This window comes from Amblyomma americanum, chromosome 1 (genome assembly GCF_052857255.1).
Source record: "Amblyomma americanum isolate KBUSLIRL-KWMA chromosome 1, ASM5285725v1, whole genome shotgun sequence".
NCBI lineage: Eukaryota > Metazoa > Arthropoda > Arachnida > Ixodida > Ixodidae > Amblyomma > Amblyomma americanum.
Genome location: NC_135497.1, coordinates 300,599,996 through 300,622,298, shown reverse-complemented (window position 1 = coordinate 300,622,298; position 22,303 = coordinate 300,599,996).

Genomic DNA, 22,303 nt, shown 5'->3' with positions numbered 1-22,303 from the left:
TTCCCACTAAGTTCGCTCTTTACACTACTGCGATACGGGGTCGCTTGTCGTGCTGGCGTCGTCGTCGGTCTAGCTTGACAGAAAAGTGCGTCAGCGATGGCATTTGCATGCCCACCAGCCAACCGACCGCCGATCGCCTTCCCTTCGGCCTAGTGTAACCGGACCCTATACCTATACCGAAGAATAACTGCGGTACTATTATCAACGCTTTTGCGGCACCAGTCACTCATATATGGGGGAAGACTGCAACTTCTATCGCCCGCGTAAGTACAGGGGCGAATGGTACCTCGCTGCGCACATTGCAGCAGCAAGAGCAGACGACGTTGCTACGCGTATTCCCTGGTGACGTCACTATAGCATTAAATAATGGTGGTCGCTGTAGGTGGGAGGAGTTTCCCGTTCTCAATTTCTATCGATTTTTTTTTTGGAATATAGAGCGCGTCCAGAGCAGCCAAATTTCGGAAACTGAATCATAAGCTCTTGTATTAGTTACTGAAGCACAAAACTGCAATATGAAGAACGACCATGTCATGGCCCCTTTAAGCTTAGATGTTAACCATGTTTATGGAAAAAAATTCTTAAAACGCCACATTAGTTGCTTTTTTACTGAACCAAGAAAACGCGAAAAATTCTTGCATGGCTTCATTATCAAAATCAAATTAAAAGAACAACGCAAGTGAAATACTCTAAAATAAGATTTGTCATTGTATCCTGTTTCACGTATGATTTTAAGATGTTTAACTTCAACGAACTTTTGCTCCTTGAGGAAACTACAAACAGCGGTCACGTGAGCAAAAAAAATTGAGAGAAATATTTTATGCGAAGTCTATTCACTTAATCGCCAACTAGCACAATTTTTTTTAATTGAATCGGCTGTGGCCGCTGTTGGTCTGGGACGTTTAGAGTGGCATTAATGACCTATATGCCATTATGCACATCTTTAAGAACGCTGCCAGAAAGCAATAGTTTTGAAGCAAACTTTATGTTCTTTTGCTCATGTTTACAACAACGGGTGAAACAATTTTTCGACTGGGTTTTCTTAGTCGACACATTGAGCATGCGCGCGCTTCCCACGTAAACAAGTCAGCATAGGCCAGCACCCACCGCGGCGCGTTCGGCCAGTCCATGGGAGCGCCATGGCGGCAGCTGCGCCGCCGCACGTCAGTCTGAGATTTTAGCTTTTTCGTTCTCGCGCGGGGCTTCCTGTTGCTCCACTAACCTTTATGTACTGCACTCTGTAGCAGGGCCTACGGAACTAGAGACTGCAAATTTGGCGGGGTCCTAGTGTGATTAGCCCATGTCTCTTGGCTCTCGAACGGCTTCCCCTCTCCCTACTGAGCTCCAACCACTCCATCTGGGTGGCCATCTACGCCGACGACATCGCCATCGTTGCTTCAGCACCTACACTGGACGGACCCGAGCTCCGAGGAGAGGTACAGGCGTCGCTGGATGCTATCACACGGTACCTGGCGCGCACCGGCCTGTCAGCCTCCCCAGAAAAGACAGTGGCGATGCTGTTCAGCCGAAGGCGCCTCGCAGCCAACACCACGCCTCCCCTTCAGCTGCAAGGCACCCCCCTGCCATGGCAGAGCAGGGGGAGGTACCTCGGTCTGCACATCAACGCCAAGCTCAACCACAAGGCCGCAATCGGTGAGCTGCGTTCGACCAACAAGCGCGTGACCGATTTCGCGTACCGTCAGCTTGCGCGTGGAGAGGGCGTCACGCCTACCCTTCTCCTTAGTCTGTACGAGGGTACCGCAATGGCGCGCTCATTATAGGCACCGTGCAGGAGTAACTCCGGCGCGAGGCGCGCGCCCCTCGCGGCGGAATGGACAGACCGGGTGGGATACGTGCGCCGGCCCGCGCCGCTCAGCTGCGGCAAAATTACCGGGGGCGCGTCGTATTCTTCCTTCGCTCGTTGTTTTGGTGACATTCTGTGGCCACAGATGAACTGCTGCGCAGGAGTCTGCAATAGCACATACTTGAACTCACCTGGGACGATGTTTTTCACGTCCCCAAACAAGTTCTACGATGAAAAGCGACAGGAACAGTGGATGGCTCTCGTCCCTACGGGCAGTGAGCCGGCAATTATGTCAGTATTCGCATCATGATGTTGTTCCCTAAATAGAAAAAGAAGGCACTCTACGAACCCCTGCATTCGTAATTTTTCTCACCATCTGAAAAGGATCGAGCCATTCCGCAATGTTGCCCTCGTATTTTCTGTTCCCATTTAGCCTACCCGACAGAAGGAAACGGCCTGCACTAGGAACCCCAGAACGTGTCTGGTGGCGCGCGCGGACGTAGATAGCTATTTCATAACGCTCAATTAACCTGCTATTTGGTCTATATTCTCCAAACGGGTCCGCTAAAGTGGGCGTAAAGCACCAGCACCATGTAAAAAAAGTAATGAACTTGCACATTGGCTTTCGCCGCAGTGACCGTGAAATACGGAAACCGCATCACCAGATTCATAGTGTGTATATTGTGTTTGCTTGACATTTAGGTCGCCAATTCTAGTGATTTCTTCCAACATATGAAAAGAAGTAGCGGGCGTCGCTGTCAGGCACCAACCTTTGCTGCCATATCTGAACAAATAAAGTAACCAACATAACCCTTTGAAATTACTGCACAAGACTACGTCATTGTTCCGTCTACCGAGAAATGCCACCTCTTCTGCATACCTGGCAAGTTGGCCGATGTAAGGTTTTGATCAGCTTCCCGTATTTCAATAAGTTGTTTTCTGATGTCTCTCTTGCTTAGAATTGTATTTCAATACGTTATTTTTTATTTCTTTTTTGGATAAAATAGGTTCATTTGCTTTAGATTTTTTTAATGCGTCCTTGCAGTCCTTGTTCCTTTTTTGTTCTCCGCTCCTACACCCTTTTCTTCCAGCTCTACCGCCGTTTCACTTCTCGAGTGGTTTGACAATCTCCCCCTCCCTCTTCTCATTTTTTTCTACCCGTCCTTCACTCTCCTCTTCCTGCCTTGTTGCAGTGCTCTCCTCTAATTGTAAATCTAGTCGTCCTCGGAGCTTTTGTTCTCTTTTGATGATTGTAACTTTTTTTTTCCGGGGAAGTGTCCCACAATGACTCGGCTTCGACACAGGCTAAAATGTGTCCATTTTCCAATAATAATGCAGTTCACTTAACAGAACACGTTGTGGGGCTAGTTGGTGAAGCATAGTTTCTCGAAGTTCTTTATAGCGCTACAAAAAACAAGGACACATGAAGAAGTACACAGGACGGGCGCTGACTCCAACTAATTTTAGTGAGGCTTCCACAACCTTCATTTATACACAACGAAGGACCAGAGTGCATGCGGGTGAAATATTTCTGGTAGATTAGGGAGCGCAGACTGCATGCTATCGTGTATATATTAATCTGTATTCGCCGTCTCGCAGGAAAACCGATGTGGTGCTGACGCACGTGCCGCCCCTTTGTTTGATAAAAATGCTTCGGCCAATTCGCGTGCTAATCTATCCTTACTTCTGCTTAGAATTTTGATACGTTCAAGTCGTGGCTCACAGTTTTGGTCGTTCTCATCTTTCTACGAGCGGCAGTGGGCGTGTAGATTTTCAAACGATTCTGAAGCGTTACTAAGTGAACGTTCATGTTCCCTGGCACGTTCGTTCACACAGCGGCCGGTCTGTCCGACATATACTTTGCCACATTTACGGGGGATTTCGCATACCACACCCGTGGCACACTGCACGTACGGCTTTGCGTGCTTCATGTCGCAGCCGGAACTGTCAGGGCTGTTGCTGCTGACCTTGGGACACATCTTGGCCAATTTATTTGGCGCAGAGAAGACCAGCGGCACGCCTTGATTGTTGCCAACCCTTTTCAGGTTGTGGGACACCCTATGTATATAGGGGATAACCACTGGCTTGGCGCTGCTACGTTGTGGTCTCCTTGCTTTCTTTGGTCTCCTTTGACCTTCTGCAATAGTGTCTCCGTGACCGCTGTCAATACGGTAACGGAGCCACTATTGCAGAAGGTCAAATGGAGACCAAATAAATTGCGCAAGATAAATTGGCCAAGATGTGTGACCAAGATACAGGCGCGAAAAAAAAATTTAGTCAGGTGTATCTTGAAGGCAAGTAAAAAAACTCAAATTCGTATGTTCCAATCGGAACATTTGTAAGCAATGGGTTTGCCTAGTATGCTGGATCAGCGACCTCCTGTGCGCATACCAGTGCGATGTGGAGGGAATGATCAAAGGGCGTCTTGTTGATGATCGCTGCGGAGACCGCCGCTACATGCCGTCCTTTAAAGACTGTTCTGTCATCAGGAGAAGAGGAATGCGCCCCACAGGAGAGACAAATGAGACCTTTGAAAATAATTCTGCCTGTATACTACGTGAGTTACCTCAATTATTCGCACAGACAGTGAGATGTCTCTATCTATGAACCTAGCCGGCCGACGTACGCGAATTTTCAGACCTTTCTTCACCTTATCGTATTTTCTTTCTATTTCCCCGTTTCAGCTCACCGTCCGTTCATTCCTTTTTTTCTTCTTCCGCACCTTTTCCTTTCTCCTCCAGGGCCACTTCCTTCGCAGCGTTCTTTTTCTTTTCGCTTTCTGAGCTTTTGCCTCAGTACGTCCCCACCTCTCACAACAATCTCCCTCCGGCCGTACCGTTCGGTCGACGTGCTCGTGGCTGGCTTTGTGTCGCATTGTGCCACAAGTGGGGGCTGCCACAAATCGTATTTTGTATTTTTCTACTTTTTTCATCGTGTTTTCTTATCCCCCCTCTTGGTTTTGTGGTGCTTTTCTCCTTATTCCTGGGCACCCTTTCCGTGTGTCGTCTGCTTTGTTTCTCGTGCTTTGCTACTTGGAAACAAACTCCGAGCATAAAGCCTGGGCTCGTCCATGTTTCTCTGTCTCGTGTATTCACGTTCCTGCACTGTTTATCCATCACTGTGTCACTCCAACTAGCCCAAATCGCCACCACCTTGCTGCAACAATCCCGAAAACCTTCCGACGGCCGCCCCAAACTAGGCGCTCGCCCGACCCAGGCGGCCGCAACTCTCCCAACGTATTTGCTCCGGCGGCCACCGGCGGCGCCGCCTGTTCGCCAAGAGTGCTGTCCCCTGGGTTCTTGCACGGTGCCCATACGCGCTGCCGCTCCTTCAGCTTCGCCCCGCGCAGTGAGCACAGTTGGACTGGGATAAGCGCGCAGCCATGCGGAGGTTCGCGGGCCTCCCGAAGGGCTCAAACACCGGCCGAACCCACGCGGAACTGCGTGTTAGGCCGGTCTCGCTTAGCGCGGAACGCACGGCACTCAACCACATCGAGCGCCTACACCGAGCTCCCGGCACGGCCAAAATCGTCGCCGACCTTAGGGCATCGACGCACTCCCGCATGGGACGTGCACAGCGGGACTTTGACTTTGTCGTCCGAGCGCGGCCAGCCCCATTCCCACCACGCCAGCCGCCCCATCTCGTGCCGGTGGTCCGAATCGAGACGACCACACCGGGAGTGCAGTCCAAGAACCGCACGCCGCACTGCGCAATCCTTCAGGAGACCGCCCAGCGAGTGCACCTGGACTACGCCACCCCTGTCCACCTGTACACCAACGGGTCCGTCTCCCAGGACGGCAACTCGGCCACCGCTGCGTGCACCGTGCCCGCAATCGGCGTCAGCAAGCGGTGCCGATTGAGCTATATTTCATCCTCCACCATGGCGGAAGTGTCGGCACTGCACCTAGCAGCCGAAATAATCGCCGAGAGGCCAGCACTGCAGCAGGCCGCAATCCTGTGCGACTCCAGAGCAGCCCTAATGCAACTACGGCGTCCCGAGCGCAGTGCGACGTGTGTGCATTGGCTACACCACAAGCTGTGCACACTCAGCGCGAGCGGCTGTGACATCATCCTGCAGTGGGTGCCATCGCACGTGGGGCTCCCTGGCAACGAGGAAGCCGACCGCCTGGCCATGGCTGCGCAAGGTAACCTGGCGGTGCCACTGTGCGGCAACATCAGAGCCTTCGACGTGGCGCGCCACATCATCCGGCACAAGGTGACCTTCTGCCACCCAGACCCACGCGTCGCTCCGGGAAGGATGCCAAGGCCGCTCCCATTCCTCGCCCTCGGCAACGTTGCTGCCTCTGCTCTCCTGCGGCTTAGAATCGGCTGTGTGTGGACTGCAGAACGCCGTCATCGCCTCACCGGTCAGGGCGACCCACTGTGCGCGGACTGCGGCGGCACAGAGACTGTGCAACATTTGTTGTGCTTGTGCCCCACCCACGCAAGTGCGCGAGCGGAAATGACCGCAACCTACAAGGATCTAGGACTCTCATCAGACAACGTTGGAGTCCTAACCTTCCCACAAACCACCCGTCATAAGGCGAAAAGTGCCCTCTGCGCGCTGGCCCGCTTCATTGATACAGCGGGTCTCCGCAGGCGTTTCTAGCTGCTGCCCCGCTCCCGGTTATCGCGTCTCTGATCGCCGTCGCACGGCCGAGCGCGCCTGCATCGGAAGGGAAGCGTTTGCGGCTAGGTAGGCTGGAAGCGCCAATTGGTCGGTGGGATGCGTGTTTGCTTGACGTTTTTTTCAGAATCGCCCTCGTTCTCAACCGGATGTGGGGTCGCGCGCCTCTCTCGGCCTGTCCCTAGAGGGCCTAGGGAATCACTAGGTCCGGCCGTCCGCCGTGCTTGAGTGGCCGCGGGCATTCGCTTCGTGAACCTAGGCGGCGGCGCGCGCGTTTCGGGAGCTGTCCAGGTATGGCTTTTTTGCCTGGGTCGCTCGTCGGCGACAGCCAGCTGCAATTTCTGTACAGTTCTCGCTTCCACGACATTACGACGACCAACATAAGGCGCTGACCTGCGAGAAATCGACAGCCACGTAAAGGTGCGCATTTTATCTCAAATTTCGCTTCATGAAGTGTTGTACCGCTTACCTGCATGCCTTGCGCATTCCAGGACCTCGTTTTGCTGCTGCAGGAGCACGTGGCTATTGTCGTGCTGGTGTTCAAAGTTTTGCCACGCCATTACGACGACCCACATAAGGCGCGGTTTGAGGAACGCCGGTGTCGCCAGCTGAACCGCCGTCTTTTTAGCCACTCTCAAGCGCTTGTCGGGCGTGCACGTTCTCAACCCCGAGGGAAGGGCTAAACAACGTTTTCTCAAGTTTTCTCGAGCAGAACTCACCGAATTGCGGCGCTTGTAACGTAATTTTTCTTGCAGCATCGCTCTTGGGTGCGTCTGGCAAGCCGATGCTGTCCTTATTTGCCGCGGACCGATACCACGTGGCGAGAGGCCGGGGCATCGACCCCAGTGCGCCTTTGTTCCTTTGCAGTGGCAAGTCCAGGGTAAAAGTGGCCACGATGATTCTGCCACTACAATCTGCCTTTTAGGATCGCTATCAGCTGGAAGGGTAAGTTCCGACTCGCGCATTGTGGAAGTCGCTCCTGGCCTAGGTATCCAGCATTCACACAGTGCAGTGGAGCTTTTTTAATTCCTTAGAGGCTTATCGCGCTTTGTCGAAATTGACGGCAACCGTGAAAACTTACATATTGTTACGCCGCGGAGTTCGAGGGAGAAGAGGAGAGAGGCGCGCACAGTCTGATCTGGGCTCTGGGCCGTCGGCGACCAGCTTTCATCCACCGAGCTTTCACCTCTATTAAAGCCATTTCATCCGCTACATTTGGTGGAGGTGTTGGGTAAATACGTCCTGGATTCGCCAGTACCTCGCCGCAGCCGCCGTATAGCAGGTTTTCCACCTTTCTCGCCTCAACTGTTCCTCCCAATGCCTACCACGCAAGCGACGCAGACTCGGGTACAGCGACCTGACCAAAAGACGGCCTTGCTCCATCAGCGAGAGCCGCGTACGTTCCACGGCGAGACCGAAGAGGACGTTGAAGAGTGGCTTCGGCATTGTGAAAGGTGCAGCAAGCACAACCGTTGGGACTCTTCCGCCCGCCTGTACAATGTCGTTTTCTTCCTTGCTGGCACGGCTCTGATTTGGTTTGACAACCACGAGGAAATTCTCACTACCTGGAGCCGATTTGTCGCAGAAATCAGTAAGTCCTTCGGAGACACTCTTGCGAAGAAGGAACGCGCTGAGCAGCAACTTTCTCAGAGGGCCCAGCTGCCCGGCGAAACATGCACGCGGTACATCGAAGAAGTCTTGAAACTTTGCCGCACTGTCAACCGGCAAATGCTAGAAGATGATAAGGTCGGACACCTTCTCAAGGGGATTGCTGAGGACTTGTATCACTTCCTTATTTCACGCGACACCCTTGATACGGTTGCAGATGTCACAAAGCAGTGTCGTGCATTTGAGGCGCTTAAAGCACGCCGGATAGCGCCCAAATTCGGCTGCCTCTAGAATGTCACAACCGTCACCAGCATCGACGTCCCCGACCCCGAAGACATCGCTTCTATAGTCAGGAGGATCGTACGCGAGGAGTTGGCTGCTCAGCGGCCACGTACAATTTTTGATGTACTTTACCAAGAGCCATCGAGGTCCGTGCCATCATGGGAACAGCCTACGCCATGGATTGCTGCCCCAAATGGTAACGGACCATGTTACACCACCGGCTCCGAGCGGACCCGGCAATCGACGTCGCACCCTTATTTCCAGCAGTGTCCGTCCCATCCTGGTGAAGTGCCTCGTGGTGCGCCCCGTCGCGTGTCTGTCGCCTCTCCTCAACCTCCAACGGATCCTGATATGAGCTACCAGAGCCGCCAGCCGCCCATATGTTACGGCTGTGGATGCAGCGGACACATCTCCCGCTTTTGCCCGCGTCGACAACTTTCTCGACCCCCTGCACAACGCGCACCACGCTTCAGGAATGACGCCCAGTGGGAGCGGCCACCCGCTAGCTTCTCTCGGCCTCCTTCTCCCCCCCCCCCCCCCCCGAGGTGCACGCAATGACTCCCCTGTCTCCGATCGCAGTATCACTCCGCCGCCGCAGTGGCAAGGCCGTTCACCATCCCCACGTCGCCGCTGCGTTTCTCCACCGCTGGGAAACTAGGTGGTGCGACCGATCGAGGTAAGGTCGCCGGACGGTCAATTTCGAGAATACCTCTGCCTATCATCATGTTAAAGAACAAAGTGTCAGTGTGTGTTGACAATGTTGAGACGGATGCTTCGGTTGATACTGGTGCCGCTGTGTTATGAGTCTTTCATTTAAGAACTGCCTTGGACACAAAGTTATGTTTGTGTGGGACAGAACTGGTACGTTTTGTGGAGTTGGGGTGAAACTCTAGTTCCGGTTGGCCTGTGCTCGGCTTCAGTTCTACTAGGTGACGAGTGCTACAGAACGAAATTCGTTGTGCTGAGACGTACCACACATGACGTTATTTTGGGTGTTGACTTTTTGCGCGAGTGTGGTGCAACGCTTGACTTTGGTGGCGGTGAGATTTCTTTGAAGTCGAACACTATTCCGGCATTAGTGGATAACCTGTCCCGTTATCATGGAGTTCTCTCCCTGACAGAAGATGTGCTGCTGCCTCCGATGACGGCAACATTTGTGCCCGTGAAATCATCGGACCATTTCTTGGGAAGACACTCAATAGTCGTCGAGACAGATGTTCAGAACGGGGCGAAGAAAAATGTGTTGGTGCCACGTGCCATCCTGGAGGCAGTGGGTGGTCATGCACACCTCTGGACTGTGAATGTGTCAGAGCCTGCTCGTCTTCCTTCTGGTCTAGTACTCGCGAGATTTGAGAACCATGTGACCCCCACAATTGAAACTATTTCTCCTTGCATAGGCGCCGCGCAAGCAAAGTCTGAATATGGTGCTGCGCTTGAGCGCATGGTCAACAAATCGCTCCCGTCTAGTGAACGCCAAACCCTGAAAGACAGTTTGACGGCTCATATCCAAGTATTCGACTTTGCCTCCAACGGATCTGGCAGCCATTTCTCTGCCTCTCGACTGCAGCATAACATTGACACTGGAAGCGCACCCCCTATTCGCCAGATACCTTATAGAGTATCTCCGGATGAACGCAAGTTAATTCAAGAACAGGTGGACGACATGCTGCAGAAAGGAGTTATCCGCGAGTCTTCTAGTCCGTGGGCCGCACCTGTTATCCTAGTCCGGAAAAAAAGACAATTCTTGGCGATTTTGCGTTGACTACCGTCGTTTAAGTGCGTTGACCAAGAAAGACGCGTACCCGCTACCTCGCATTGACGACGCCGTCGATTGTCTGCATTCCGCGTCATATTTCTCTTCCGTTGATTTGCGATCTGGCTATTGGCAAATTCTTCTGTATCCATCCGACCGTGAGAAGACAGCTTTCGTAACCCCAGATGGCTTGTACGAATTTAATATGTTGCCGTTTGGTTTGTGCAACGCCCCCGCGACATTCGAGCGCTTTATGGACTCTATCCTTCGCGGGTTAAAATGGGAAATATGCATGTGTTATCTGGATGATGTCATCATTTTCGGCAAGACCTTCCAGGAGCACAATGCCAGACTGCGTGTTGTTCTCGAATGCATCGGCAAAGCGGGACTCATTTTGAACTCTAAGAAGTGCCATTTTGGAGGCCGGCAAGCTCTAGTTCTTGGCTTCCTCATCGACAAGGATGGCATCAGGCCCGATCCGCAGAAGATCGCTGCAGTCCGCGATTACGAAACTCCACGCACCCTGAAAAGCCTTCGGAGCTTCCTGGGACTCTCTTCTTATTTTCGTCGTTTCATTGCTGGCTTTGCGCAAATTGCCCGCCCCCTCACATCTCTTCTGCATAAGGATTCGCAGTTTGTGTGGACCCCTGAGTGCGAGTCCTCGTTCCATCTCCTCAAATCTTCTCTCACTTCAGCACCCCTCCTGCGGCACTTCGACCCTTCTGCTGTGACGGAGGTTCACACTGACGCCAGCGGCGTCGGTCTTGGGGCAGTACTTGTCCAGCTGCATAGTGGGGCTGAGAACGTTGTTGCCTACGCCAGCCGCACGTTAACAAAATGTGAGCGTAACTACACTGTCACCGAATTGGAGTGTCTCGCTGTTGTGTTCGCTGTGCACAAGTTCCGACCCTACTTATATGGACGCCACTTCACTATTGTCACAGACCGTCATTCTCCATGCTGGCTCATCGGACTTCGCGATCCATCTGGTCGTCTGGCGCGCTGGGCACTGCGCTTGCAAGAATATAACTTTGCTGTCTCGTACAAAAGTGGCCGCCGTCACGCTGATGCAGACTGCTTGTCCCGCCACCCATTGCCGACTTCAGTCGCCGATGAAGACTGTTTCGACGGGTGTTTAGCCTCGCTCGCGCCGACCTTCCCCAGTGAGGCGACCTTTCGGCGCGAGCAACGTCGCGACCACTCACTACAGCCCTTTATAGCAGCGGCAGAAGGAGGAGTAGATTCAACGCCTTTTACTGTCAAAGATGGCATTTTGTTCAAGAATAACTACTCCGTTGATGGTGCTGCCCTGCTTTTGGTCGTTCCGAAAAGCCTCCGTCGGCAAGTTTTGCACGCTATGCACGATGACATCACATCTGGACATCTAGGTTTCTCTAGCACTCTGCACCGACTTCGCCAGCGTTTTTATTGGCCGCAAGTTTATAAGAGCGCCAAGCAGTACGTTGCAACATGTGAAGAATGCCAACGATTTAAGCCACGAACCATCCCGCCGGCCGGTCCTTTGCAGCCCGTCAAACCACCCACTTCCCCTTTTGAAAAAGTTGGAATTGACCTTCTAGGTCCTTTCCCAAAGTCTTTTTAGGGACGCCGCTGGGTGATTGTGTGTGTAGACTATCTCACCAGATACGTAGAAACCGCCGCTCTCGTTAACCGCAAAGGCTGATGCTGTTTCGACGTTTCTCCTACACACTGTTATTTTTCGCCATGCCGCACCCCGTGTTATAATAAGTGATGGTGGAAAGCAATTTACTGCTGATGTCGTGGAAGAAATGCTCCGGCTTTGTGGATCGGACTACCGACACTCCACACCCTACCACCCGCAGACCAACGGTCTTACCGAACGCACCAACCGCACTCTGACGACAATGTTGTCCATGTACGTCTCGTCTGATCATTGAAACTGGGACGCAGTGCTGCCATATGTGACGTACGCTTACAACACTGCCAATCATGAGGTCACCGTATATTCTCCCTTCTATTTGATTTATGCCAGAACTCCCCGCGTTTTTCTCGACACGATCTTCCCGTTTTCCCCCAACGAAAACGAGTCGGTTGGCCAGATACTATGCCGTGCCGAAGAAGCCCGTTGTATAGCCCGTTTACGTACCCTGGCCTCGCAACGCCGTTCGAAAGAACATTACGACCTGCGACATCGTGCCGTGACTTACTCTCCAGGAGACTTTGTCTGGCTGTAGACGCCAGTCCTCAAAAGAGGGTTGTGTGAGAAGTTCCTGTACAAGTGCGATGGCCCCTTCGTCGTGTTGGACCAATTGACTGACGTAAATTACGTCGTCGCCAAAGTGACGACGGATAAACGCCGTTCCCGCAAGACACAAGTTGTTCATGTGGCTCGCTTGAAGCGCTGCCATCGCCAATCTACCTAACATTCTCGGGGACCAGAATCATCTGCACCCGGGGAAATCTGCACCTGCGGAGTCCCAGGAAGAAGAGGAGAGAAGCGCGCACAGTCTGATCTGGGCTCTGGGCCATCGGCGACCAGCTTTCATCCACCGAGCTTTCACCTGTATTAAAGCCATTTCATCCGCTACAATATTAGACGTCGCTACAGCATTATCCCAGCGCAGTGCGCCTTTGTTTCTTTGCGTTGGCAAGCGTTAGAAGCGCGCGCCGTCTCGCGCTTTGTCCAAGTCGGCTCTAAAACTCGCGCTAGGCCTCGTTGCCCGGTTGACAAAGTTCACGGCTCTGTTCCTTTCAATGGCAAGCCTCTGCCACTACAGTCGGCGACCTTAATTTTATGATCGCTGTTAGTTTCAACAGCAAGTCCAAGAACAGTTATGACGATCGCGCGGTGTGGAAATCGGTGGTAGAGAAAAAAAACTCGTGCCTGTAGCTACAGGCTTACCCAGCTCCAGGGCGCCTTTGTTTATTTCCGTAGCGCATTCTCGCGCTTTGTAGAAATCGACGCCAGCCGTGAAGATTTACATATTAGACCTCGCTACAGCATTAGCCCAGCGCAGCGCGCCTTCGTTTTTGCGTTCTAACTTGTATGCAGCATACCTTTGCTTGCTCGTTACTTTTGTTCATTTCAGTCGTTTCCTTCATCTGTCCAAAGAGCCGGGCTAGTATTGTTTGCCATCAGTGGATCCACATGGCGATCGCACTGCATACAGCTCGACTTTGGTCCCTGTGTTTTTAAATAAAAACATCAGATGTCGAAGGTCATGGTCGTGTCCGAGGATTGCTTCGACAGCTGGGGCAAACCCATGGGGACTGCACACGCTGTGTCGTCGCTGCCAAGTGAAGAGGCACAAAACGGCTGTCAACCTTAATAAAGGCCCTTCTTGGGGCCGCCTCAGTGTTTCCTGGCAGATCACACGCTTTCCACCCTGTGCACGTGTTCTCCTCATTTCCAATTAAATAGGTCCTTCAAACCTTGCAGAAGGCTTGAATTAGGAACTGCTAATATCAAGATGGTGCATGGTACTTGAGAAGCAATAGCGGCTACAATGACAAAGGTGAAGAAGGGCTGGAGTTACACGCAAATAAAAAAAAGGTTGGTGTACCCAGATAACAAGCTGAATGGTTTTGGACAGGACTCCTAGTTATTCGATATAAAAGACTCAAATAATGCATATTCAGAGTTTATCAAGGTTTTTGTAGAAATATACTCTAAGCACTTTCCCTTCAGAACATTGAGCAGTCTAAACAAATATCATAGATCACGCCAGAGCTCAAAAGAATAGTAAAGCGCAAAAAACAAGTTGTACACTACCTTTTTAAATAATGGCTCTCTAGGATCCCTAATATTATTAAAAAAGAAAAAAATAAACTAAATGCTGAGCTTAGGCATGCTAAGATTGTGTATGATCAAAAACTGCTCTGTGATGTTAGAATGAAAAATTCAGACGCTGTCTGCAAAGTTGTAAATAAATTGTTACGTCGCAACACGAAAAATGCGCCAACTCAACAATTAATCTATAAGGGTTCTTAATTATCCGGTCAGGCTCTTGCTGACCATTTCAACAGCAATTTTTTAACTACCCATTTGCCTACGATGCATCTACCTGAAGTTCCTTCATCTTGTAGCCCTTTCGAAAGCCTTTTCCTTGAGCCCACCAATGCGACCGAAGTATGTACAACCTTTATGAATTTAAATAATAGCAAAGCCTTAGATATTGACAATATTCAGATAAAACCAGTCAGATATGTACTATGTTTTATTGCGCCTGTGCATGCATACATCTTCAATTTGGTAATTGAAACGGGAGTTCACACTGAAGAAATGAATAAAGCAAGAGTGACAGTTGTGTTTAAAGGGGGAGATAAAGATGTAGTGTCCCATTATAGACCAATATCTGTAATTCCAGTCTTTTCAAAGGGCTTGGAAAAAGTAATCTTTTCCCGCCTAGTGAACTTTTTTAATGCAAAACAAGTCCTGTCTAAGGCTCGATTTGGCTTCCGAAAGGGCAAGTCGACGGAAACAGCTTTGTTATCACTTAAGGAATGTTTCCTGCAAAACACTGAAGCAGGTATTCTCACGGTTGGACTCTTCATTGATTTTAGTAAGGCTTTCGATTCCCTAAACCATCAAATTTTAACACAAACTTTCTCAAAACAGAGTTCGTGGAACACCTTTAGACCTCATGAAATCATGCCTGAAAAATTGAAAACAATCTAGATTGCTTTCGATTTTGCCATAGGCAGAACCATAGGCAGTTTTCTGCAGTTAGCTACAAGGTGCAGAAGTCATCGGTGGCGCCTACACAACTATAGGTCGGCGTAGAGCTAGTCCTTCAGGCGACGAGCCGTTTTAAACAATGGGTACAAAGATAAGAATGACTGCAATCTACGGGACACTGATTAAATCAGGGGGCAGTGATTATGGTTTTATTTAATGGTTTATTTTTGTCTACTTATTTACTTCGGGCAAATTATCCATGCCATTCAACGGTAACGCGGCCAGTTTAGGCGTTGATAATACGCAAGCCTAGAGAAGCGTTCGCGCCATCTCGATGGTTTTATTTCATTTGTTGCTGTGAGTATTGTCTCTGCGTAGCAGGTACCACGGGGCGCACGTTCAGATTCGGCGCAGAAAAACCTGGCGGGGCGTGCGCACCAGAACGACGAATCCCGTCACTGGCTGTAAACTTCGACGACACCCATGTGAGGTCGCTGTAGGGGCCGGTCTCGGGCCACATCGCCACTCAGTGAAGTGCAGTCATTGTTAATGGTCAAGAAATATCAGATAACAAAAGCTTTTTACCAAATTGGTCTGACGACTAGCAGTCGCGAAAGCATTGCTGGACTTCTCTGAAGGAACATGTAACGGGCAAAGGCGGGCTAGTTGGTGGTTAACAATGGAGTGCATATTGCAACTGAGCAAAAAACGACGAGGGACGCATTAAGAGAAGAAAGCACAGTACAAAACGCGGGGGGCGGTGAACTGGCGAAACATTGTCGCCATTGCCGTCACTGCACGCCCAGGATCCGCAACACAATTGTCCTGAAAAAATTACCGACCCAGCTCAGCAGGGAAATTATTGAAGCCTACTGCATAAAAAAGAAAACGACCATTGCATAAGCACCACTTCAGTATCCTTATCCAAGAAGGAATTCAACTATCTAGATGTTAACTTGTGCCACGCGCGGCCGCGTGCCAGTGTGAGGTGATGGTGTCTGCTCTCTATCAGGTGTGATTACGAATATTGCATAAATGTGGTTTTTCTTGCAGTAAACCTCAGTTGAAGTCCGCGTATTGTACTGTGCTTTCTTCTCTTCGTCCCTCGTCGTTTTGCGCGGTTGCAATATGCACTCTTCTGAAGCAACCCTGACACTTTTAGTTGAGCAAAGGACATCTGAGCCGTAACTGCGGTAGAATAGGAATTCTCCACGCGCGCATATTTACCTTCGCTCTCATGCACACTAACAGGTGTGTGTGTGTGTGTGTGTGTGTGTGTGTGTGTGTGTGTGTGTGTGTGTGTGTGTGTGTGTGTGTGTGTGTGTGTGTGTGTGTGTGTGTGTGTGTGTGTGTGTGTGTGTGTGTGTGTGTGTGTGTGTGTGTGTGTGTGTGTGTGTGTGTGTGTGTGTGTGTGTGTGTGTGTGTGTGTGTGTGTGTGTGTGTGTGTGTGTGTGTGTGTGTGTGTGTGTGTGTGTGTGTGTGTGTGTGTGTGTGTGTGTGTGTGTGTGTGTGTGTGTGTGCGTGCGCGCGCGCGCGTGCGCGTGCGCGTGCGTCGTGCGTGCGTGCGTGGGCGCGTATTTTCGCATACTTTTCAACGTCGATAAAATGTAAAATGTGTTTCGGATTCTCGAAAGAACCTGACAGGCATGCCCTTCGAAACAGAACACGTAGCTGTGAATGTCACTCTCCATTGTTGATAGTTCTCAGAGCAATCGCAGACAAGACCGCTCACGCTGAATCCTTTTCACCCTTATCATCGACGCTATGTGTTTACGTTATCTTAAGCCGATGGCCCTGATATAGTAGGGATCAATTCTTCGAAGCTCTGCCCTGATGACGCGTATTTACGATATTTATACACTTAAGGATAAGAGTTATCAATACTGCGAAATGGTGCGCAAGGGTACAGGGGCAGAGGAGGACGTGGAAAGGGCCGATCAGGGCAGGAAGGAATGAGGTTCCTGAGTGGTAATACAGGGGCACATGGGAGGTATGGGTCGAATGCCACAGGAGGCACTGCACGCTGCAGCTAACACAGGACTATAAGGATGAGCGACGGTAAGTGCGGTGGCAGATAAGTCCATACGACACCCACATGAGCAGAGGGACCCCCATGTCTACATCCTGTGGGGACTGCTGCGGTTGGCTGGCGGCCTCAGCCTGGTGCAGCGGAGAGATAAGAGTCGTTGCGTCCACTCCAGTAAACGCGAGCCACCAACAGAGTCGCCTCCGCCTGGGTTAGCAGCAAGGCGCAGAAGCGGCGAAATCTGTTGAGACGTCGAAGCTGCAACAGCTCCAGAGAAAAGGACGCGGGCGGCGGGGCGCCCTTAGAGGCTGCTCCAGTACCCTGAGGTCGGACGGCAGCACCGGGGATTCATGTACACACACAGAGGTGCGCAGACTGTGCACCCTACGCTTAAAACGCCGACGTGGAGGGGGGGGGGGGGGGAGTGATTCGCGATATCCGCAACCGCACGAGAGACAAAGGAACTGCCAGTGTAAACTTGCTAGGGTGGATAGGGATGCGGGCGCACGAAGGTTGGCGCGAAGACCGCTGCAGGACAAGCAACCTAAGCGACGATTGCAGGTCCGCAGATCGCAGTGGCAGGAGGGAAAGCGCCGAGAAAGCACAACGTCCGCCGTGCAGCGGAGAAGCCGCACGATCGAGAAACGTAGGACCCGGTGGCGATGCCCTTACGGGCAGAGGCACGGTAAGGGTGATGAGCCCGCACAGGCGCCCGCTGAGTTCGACCCACAATGAGGATATTGCGCAAGATAAATCATTCAGGATGCAATAATTCTGAAGAGAACGCGCATTATTCAAGTCCGCATAGAGGAGGCCGCAAATATGGCATGGCCGTTGTCGCCTGACAGCGGCGAGACAGGCCGCGGCCCTCTGAGAAAAACACCGAACCTGGACAGCCCGCCAGGATTAGTTCCTTTTTTTTCAGCAGAAACTTTTGTCGTCAATTATATGTCATAAAGAGGGATGTAATACAGCCCGTCTTGACCTCATATTCATCACAATCCCGAAAAGCCCGCCAAAGTTAGATGCCTTTCCCGCCAAAACTTCAGTCGTCTATAAAATGTCTCAAAGAGGGCTGAAATAGATTCCGTCTTCAACTCCGTATTTACCACAAGACCGAAAAACCCGCCAAAATTAGATGCCTTTTCCAGCAAAATTCCTGTCCTCTTTAAGATTTCTTAAAGTGGGCTGAAATATAGAACCCGTCTTCTACTCCGTATTCACCGCCAGGCCGAAAAGCCCACCAAAATGAGGTGCGTTTCTCGCCATAGTTTTTTTTTATTTGCACAATACTGCAGACCTTTCCTTACGTCCAAGCAGGGAGGGCACAGAATTATAATAATAAAATTCAACACAACAGCAGGCAGTCATCGGTGAAACAAGTGCAACAAATAAAATTGATGAATATACCAATTACAGCATCTAAACTATATCATGAAATACCTTGCCAAAATCAACAGCCGATACCGCTCTCACCGGTAGGGAATTCCACTCGGTAGTCGTTCTCGGAAAATAAGAATACGTAAAAGCGTTAGTTTACGTGAAGTATGGGGCTAAGCTATCACTGTGGTGATTACGAGGTCAATGCTTTTCTAAAAACTGTACATAACGGAAGAAATTCCTAGGTTGCAATGAGTTTGTTGGTAGAGGAAGGACATGCGTGCAATCTTACATCTGACATGCGGGCAATCTTACATCTTACATGGAGAAGTCTGATATGATTTTTTGTCACTAACTTAAAGATGGGGAATCAGTTCTTTTATACACACTAAACAGAAATCAACCCAGATGGGTGTTTTTGGCTTGTCCTCTAGCGTCCTCCCAAATCGAGGTTCGATATACACCATTAGACTTGGGGTAGATTTCAACCCAAAAAAATACGGAGGACTTACGGTTGGCAAAGGGAGCAGATTTGGTGTAGATCTTTACTCCAAAAAATACGAAGCACTCGCGGTTGACAATGGGAGGATATTTGGTGTAGATTTTTACACTAAAAAATACGAAGCACTTTCGGTTAGCAGTGGGAGGTTTCAACCGCGGCGATGCACTGAGTGGTGGCTGCGGTGTCGTGTTTATGCAGGCGCCAAGATTTCGCAACGCTGGCATACAGGAGGAACAAGTGATGACAGCGATTGCATTTTTGCTCTTTCTTACAGGGCTTCTAGAACTGCTAACTATATAGGCGGAACGGTGCTAGTTGGTTAATCACAATAATCAGGTTCGAATGCGGTTTGTAATCATGAACAAAGCCCAATCGAACTTCAACGTTGAGATATAACAACCAGCCCCGTTCCGTCCATGCCCTTACGAAGTAGTACTGTAAGGAACAGGGCAAAAACGCTGGATACAAAGTGGATCGGACCGCTGTCTTCATCTCCTCCTGGATGCCTGCGTTGCACGATCGTGGCGCCATGCATACACACGACGTCGCAGTCACGTGGCAGCGTACTGCCGAACGTCGCGGAAACAAAACGAGACCAGCGGCGGAAGCAAGGAAACGTCTTTAATCTGACTCCGCTGTTTATACGGCACTTCTGTAAAATACACACAAACCATGGCTCCGGCGCTAGCCGAAGTATCTTGACGGTGCGGTTCGCAATGGGCGAGAAAAGCTGAGTTGAGGAGACGACAGGCAATGAAACTGAAAACAAGACCGTGGTAACCAATCTACGTGCCAAATTCCTGCAACACATTATTCTTCTTCTCGTAAAAGTATACCATCTCTTCACTGTGATCGAAAAACCGAATCCCTGAAGTTAAAGAACCTGAATGGTGCACAAGCCACTTGCGGGTAGCTCCACATTAGACAAATAATGTTTGCTATCTCTCTGCCTTTAGAAGTTTTTAAAAATAATGCATTAGTATATTGGATCCTTAAAATACGTTTGTTAATGTCACTTATTTTTGCAGTCCATAATGGACCTTTTTAAAGAAAATTTTGACTTCCGTTCTCCACTCGCACACTGAAAATATTTTTCGAGCCCTATTTTCATCCAGGCTATAAGTTCTCAAAGTCGATAAAAGCAGAAGGTTTCGCAATAAGGATTACACAAACACATGGCATATAGCTTGTGCTCCGTGGTTTTATTTTCGAACAAAAATATAGTTCTTGAATTTTACCTTCATAGTGCAAGGTAGCTGAGTAAGTTTGTTGGGCGTTTTTTTCCGAGACTGCAGTTTTAAGCACTTCACAGAACATTGTTACTAGCACGTCCTCAAAACACTGTTCGCAATTTAACTTGTGCATGCGACTTAAATTAATTCCATTGGATGTTCGAAAACACTGATTACACAGACCACCGCTAAAAACAGCACTGGATTATCACAAATGCCACTTACTAACCTACACACATATCTGAAATATTAACACCAGCAGCATTAAAAGGCTGCTTAACATGTTAAGCTTATTCAATTGAAAAGAAATTGAAGAGCCTGCGTAAACTAAACAAAAGGTCACAAAGACCTGTATATTACAATTTTGTTTTGTTTTTTAATGGAGGACAATAAACAACATTTGAAACCACAATTCTTAGACAGGTATTAGAGATAGGGATTAACTTGAACTCAGTACCTGAAAGTAATCAAAAAGATACAATAGCAAATCATAAAAAACAATGCAGAGTTGACTCCAAAACTTCTTCGCTACACTTCAGGCTAACTGGTGCTGTCAGATAAGATTGGCTAAAAAAAATATTACGCACCAGACAATTCCCAGTGGCTAATTCCAAGTGGCTAACTTCAAGAGGTCGATTACAAACTACAGTAAAAGAAATACTAAACAGACATCCTAAAGCAGCCCACTAAATCGACAGTAAAATATCACAGGTATCCAACCTCTAACGTTTGTGTTTGTTCTTGAGAAACCCATCGGACGAACAAAACCTTAGAAAACGTATAAAATACATTCAATTTAACACAAAATCACATAAAAACAACACAAAACAAAACTTTACACTCAATATGTGGAGGCATAAGCTCTAGAGAAAGTTTATGGGCCCCGAATAATATGTTAGCCACCCATTTGAAGGAGCCTGTCGAAAATAACATGCAGCACTCATAACTTATATGGAAAAATTTAGGATACAGAAGCACATGCACACATGCTTTTCAATCTAGCTAACAAGTAATGAAAAATGCTGAAACGCAAGGAATTATTCATCCTGGTATTACCTGACTGTGCGCACTACAAGCTAAGCAAAAACACATGGGCTAAGATCAAAGCGCTAAGGACACAGGCATTCTGTTTGACTGGGAGAAAGGCATTCATCACCTCCACTTTAGGACGAAGCGAAGAAAAATTCCAGAAAAGTTTCCATGGCAACTGATCAGACTAAGGACTGGTAACATTGTGATTAAATAATTAATTGAATATCCGTAGACCTGTGTTTAAGCACATATTTGCCTCAAAACTTAATTGTTCAGCAAATCCATTATCACTATAATTTTTCTAAAATTAAAGATAATGTATAAATGCTAGCAAATGTGTCATGTGGCAGAACAGGAAGTCTATTAAAAACAAAAAATTACAAAATGCTTACAGTGCTCCCAGGAAGCTGTCCGAGCTAGCTGCAAAAAGATAAAAACCATGTTTAGCCCATGCAGGGACAAGAAACCAGTTGGGTGATGATTCTTAGGGTCAACGAAATGTTGCTGTTCCTCTTTGTCATGTGTTTCCATGCTGTCACATAAGGCGAGTAAAGCATTTGACAAAGTTTAGAGCCCAAGAAATTCGCTTCTGAGCCTTGCTGTGCATCGCTAGCATTCCAGATCTCTTGAAGGTACAGAAAATCTTGCCCTGTCCACCGTGAATGCTGGACATCCATGGATACTCAGAGGCCTTATTACACGGCTTAGAAGCCAAACCCTTTGGTTCTGTACTTTTTGACAAAGGCTATACATCAGTTTTCTCACAGATTCATGCTGATATTGTTTTCCTCTTTCTTCACTCTGGCCAACTGTATCATGTTAACATTGATAAGTTATAGCAGCAGAGTTTGTGTTCCACTACCAGTGTTCCAAACAGTACTAAAAAATTAGACATGTAAAACATGTACAGGTGGATAGAAGAGGCAGCCGTGAGGGAAAGACGAAGTGGTTTTTAAAAAGTGATGAGCTCAATACCATCGAAGCGTGGTTTATTTTAAGCCAAGTCTCTAAAAGCACTCTCAAGGAAGGTCAGCAGACAGAGTGCCTTCCTTAGATTTCCCAAACGGAACACCCAGAAGGCTGTAAACAGCAGAATCCCCACAGAAGCGATGAGGTTTTCACTACAAGGTGATGGCCAATGGACAGGAAAACTGCGCCTTGATAGGTGAGGAGGCATGCTGTAAGTGCTTGGTTCTGCAAAATTAAAAACGATATATCACTGATGTTTCTAACACTTGTAGAAGTGCAAAAAATACTGTAGCATTTAAGTATAATGCACATTATGGCTACATTATCGTAGGGATGAATTCATGAGGAGGTGTTCTCCCCTTTTAAAAGGGAGAAATTTTACATAGAAAAACCTTGCTCAACCCAATTTATTCAAAAATAAAGTCAAAGAA